Consider the following 4,894-nt stretch of genomic DNA (forward strand, 5'->3'; position numbering starts at 1 on the left):
GGGTCCTGTTGGTTCGGGACTTGGTGCATCGGTACTCCTTGCCGTGTGGTAGCAGAGAGAAGTCAATGACTTGGATGGCTGGAGTATTTTACCATTTTTAGGGCCTTCCTCTGACACCGCTAGGTATAGAGGTCCTGGATGGCAGGGGGCTCGGCCCCAGTGATGTACCCTCTGTAGCCCCTTGTAGTCGGATGTCAGGGAGTACAGGAGGGGACTAAGCACCCTTGAGGTGCTCCCGGGTTGAGGTTCAGCGTAGAATATGTTTTGTTGCCTACCCTCACCACTTGGGGGGGGTCGGCCAGTCATGAAGTCCAGGATCCAGTTGCAGAGGAAGGTGTTCAATCCCAGGATCCTTAGTTTAGTGATGAGCTTGAAGGGCACTATGGTGTTGAACACCGAGCTGGAGTCAAGGAACAACATCCTCACGTAGGTGTTCCTTTTGTCCAGATGCGAAAGGGCAGTGTGGAGTGCAGTAGAGATTGCATCATCTGTTGATCTGTTGGGGCGGTGTGCAAATTGGACTTGGTCCAGGGTATCTGGGATGATGGTGTTGATGTAAGTCATGACCAGTCTTTCAAAGCATTTCATGAATACAGATGTGAGTGTTACAGGGCGAAAGTATTTCAGACAGGTTACCTTGGCATTCATGGGCACAGGGACTATGGTGGTCCGCTTGAAACATGAAGGTACTGTGTTAGTGAAGGCGGTTGACAGCTGGTCAGTGCAAGCTGCCAGAACAGCATCAATAAGCCTTGGCAGAGATTTTACAAGTGTCTGAATTCCCTCATTTTATGTTTTGTTGGTGGTTGAAAATGCTGTCCCAGGGGCCGCTCCAGAATTTCCCATAAGAGTTCAATTAGGTTTAGATCTGGTGACTGAGACACACACACACACACACACACACACACACTTTGAACCACCTATGCTCCTTTTCAACCTGGTCTCAAAACATTTCATATTATTCTGTACGTAAACCCGAGACACACCATTTAGTATGATACTGTATGTCGTTTCATATGGCATGCATTCATTTGTTGATGTCTATCATGCATTTCAAATATGTTACGAATTACAATTTGTATGATGTTACAAATTGCAATTCATACAATATGTTAAAATATTTGCAAAATGTACAATATGTTACAAATTCCATTTTGTTTTGGCTAACGTTAGCAAGGCTAGGGGTTAAGGTTAGAGTTAGCATACACGCTAAGATGGGTTAGCATACATGCTAAGTAGATACAAAGTAGCTAGAGAGTAGTAAGTAGGTGCAAAGTTGGCCATGATGAGATTCGAACATGGAAACTTTGTTTATATATATATATATATATTACACACACACACACAACCTTTCAAAAGTTTGGGGTCACTTAGAAATGTCCTTGTTTTTGAAAGAAAAGCACATTTTGTCCAATAAAATAACATCAAATTTATCAGAAATATTGTTGTAAATGACCTTTGTAGCTGGAAACGGCAGATTTATGGAATATCTACATAGGCCCATTATCAGCAACCATCACTCCTGTGTTCCAATGGCACGTTGTGTTAGCCTTTTTTAAATGATAAACTTGGATTAGCTAACTGAACATTAGAAAACCCTTTTGCAATTATGTTAGCACAGCTGAAAACTGCTGTTCTGATTAAAGAAGCAATAAAACAATTAGACAAGTTGAGTATCTGGAGCATCAGCATTTGTGGGTTCGATTACAGGCTCAAAATGGCCCGAAACAAACGCCTTTCTTCTGAAACTCATCAGTCTATTCTTGTTCTGAGAAATGAAGGCAATTCCATGCGAGAAATTGCCAAGAAACTGAAGATCTTGTACAACACTGTGTACTACTCCCTTCACAGAACAGCGCTAACTGGCTCTAACCAGAATAGAAAGAGTGGGAGGCCCCGGTGCACAACTGAGCAAGAGGACAAGTACATTAGAGTGTCTAGTTTGAGAAACATACCTTACAAGTCCTCAACGAGCAGCTTTATTGAATGGTTCCCGCAAAACACCAGTCTCAACATCAACACTGAAGAGGCGACTCCAGGATGCTGGCCTTCTAGGCAGAGTTGCAATGAAAAAGCCATATCTCAGACTGGCCAATAAAAATAAAAGATTAAGATGTGCAAAAGAACACAGACACTGGACAGGAACTCTCCCACTCTTTCTATTCTGGTTAGAGCCAGTTAGCACTGTTCTGGAGTACAGTGAGAACGCTGTAAGAATGGCCCATTTTCTGAATTCTGTTGCTGTACATTTCAAAAGTGCTGAACAAATAGTCAATATAACTATGTCCGTCCTAGCTCACTCATTAATGTATTAATCGAAATGACTGATTGCCTCCTTTCCCGCTCATCGTCCCCGCCATGTCAGATATATTTTTTAAAGGCAGTAAATAAGGCTGTATGAACTGTTTTGCTGCCAGATAAGGCTCCGTTGATAACCAGGTGTAGCAGAGGTAAGGTGTTGGGACTTCTGTTGGGACAGCTTTATGTAGCCCCTTAATTGCACCATTATAGTACAATTAAAATATTGTTTAGTGTTGTGGATTTGCTGGCATGCATCTAAAACATTTTTTTTTTCCCCCCCACCAAGATTTCCGTGCTAAAATCGCAACTACATGTAAGTCGTTTGAATGGGGGCATCACTACCAGAGCTAGCCAGGGATGAGCTCTGAGCATAGGCATGCAGGCTGGCCCTTACTGCCAGCTCACCCATCAGCAGCTCCCAGCTCAGAGGTAACTGGTTTGGATGTTGAATGTAAATTGATATTTCAGAGACATGTTGTCTGTGATATTTGAAGGATATAAATGTGTGTCTGGTAGCCTGGTCCCAGATCTGCCGTTTTGCCACCTCCTATAGTCCATGTTATGCCAAACATGTTTGACAATGATCAAAAGAGTTGGCAAGATGGGACTAAGATAAGCGAACAGGCCATTTATATGTTTGTATAATGTTTCTCAAGGTGACTGTGTTGAGGTCATTAAGAGAAGCCTAGTGTATCCTTGTCCCCTCTGGATGTGTTCTACAAGGGGGCCATTCCCATCAAGGAGGTTACCTTTTGCTCACCTCAATGATAACATCAAGGAGCAGTTCCTGGCAGAAACATGTGCCAAGTTTTGAGAGGTGGAGGAGATCTTCACCAGCACCAGGAAGGCTAAGGACACAGTCAAACACCTGCACAACATCTCATGGGCAACATTGTTCACACTCAGCTGGATATCAAAAGGCAAGACTTGGCTTTATGTCTGTGTGGTTTGAGTGTTGGGAAAAAACTTATGATTAATATTGAAGCACAGAGGAGTTTTATGGAGACATGAGAAATTATTGTACTCAATATTCCGGGCCTTTGTCAGGGAGGTGGGCCTTGGTCAGGGAGGTGAACAAGAACCCGATGGTCACTCTGACAAAGCTCCAGAGTTCCTCTGTGGAGATGGGCAAACTTTCCAGAAGGACACCCATCTTTGCAGCACTCCACCAATCAGGCCTCAGTAAAAGGCACATGACAGCTTGCTTGAAGTTTGCCAAAAAGCACCTAAAGGATTCTCAGATGAAACCAAGAGTGAACTCTTTTGCTTGAATGCCAAGCTTCACGTTTGGAGGAAACCTGGCACCATCCCTACGGTGAAGCATGGTGGTGGCAGCATCATGCTGTGGGGATGATCTTCAGCAGCAAGGAATGGAAGTCAAGTCAGGATCGAGGGAAAGATGAACGTAGCAAAGTACAGAAAGAATCTTGATGAAAACCTGCTCCAGAGTGCTCAGCACCTTAGACAAGGGCAAAGGTTCACATCCAACAGGACAACGGCCCTAAGCACACAGCCAAGACAACGCAAGTGTGGCTTCGGAACAAGTCTCTGAATCTCCTTGAGTGGCCCAGCCAGAGCCTGGACTTGAACACAATCAAACATCTCTGGAGAGACCTGAAAATAGCTGTGCAGCGACACTCCCCATCCAACCTGAGAGGACATGCAGAGAAGAATGGGAGAAACTCCCCAAATACAGTGTGCCAAGCTTGTATCATCATACCCAAGAAGACTCAAGGCTGTAATCCCTGCCAAAGGTGCTTCAGCAAAGTACTGAGTAAAGGGTCTGAATACTTATGTAAATTATATTAAAGTTTTTAATAAAAACCAGTTTTTTGCTTTGTCATTATGGGGTATTGTGTGTTGATTGATGAAGGAATTATTATTTTTTTTATATCCATTTTAGAAAATGGCTGTTAACAAAATATTCGTTTCAACACAGATCCAAAAATTGCTTGCACAAGCATGAGAAAAACTAAGTATACAATTTATTTCCATCGCTTTTCCCAACCCATTTGAAGGTTTCTAAAAACGCAGCAATCACCTTGGTGGAGGATGAGCTTCATTACCATCTCAAAACTTTTCAGGAGAGTCAAACCAAAACCTTGTAGACACTTCATGCAAATGCCAATTTTGGTTCAGTATCAACTTTTGTATGGAGGTATTTAGAGATTCATCCCATAAAAGTAATGGTTTGTTAAAAAAAAAAAATTTGGGAAGACATTTATAGATTGGCCGGTACATATGAAAACTGACCTGAAAAAACAACAACATTTTCATTTCAGCAGGAAGGAGAGAATGATACGTTTGGGAATCGTAACAGGTAACAGAAAAGAAACGAGCGCAGCACAAAACCTAAATGATTCATATGAGCCTATTTTGTGTGATTCTGTATTAGTTATCATTTAACGCGGGACACCTTCGTAGTGTCAATCATGAGTGGATTACAATAAAAAGTTTCTTGACGCAGAAGCTGCTTTAAGAGCTTCCATGAGTCAATGACTGGCAAAAAGCATACACTGATCCTACCCATGGGAATCTTTGTCTTCACCGTCAGTGAATAAGCACATCGTTGGAACACAACTATGACACCGCA

The sequence above is a fragment of the Oncorhynchus masou genome, chromosome 22 (genome assembly GCF_036934945.1).
Source record: "Oncorhynchus masou masou isolate Uvic2021 chromosome 22, UVic_Omas_1.1, whole genome shotgun sequence".
NCBI lineage: Eukaryota > Metazoa > Chordata > Actinopteri > Salmoniformes > Salmonidae > Oncorhynchus > Oncorhynchus masou.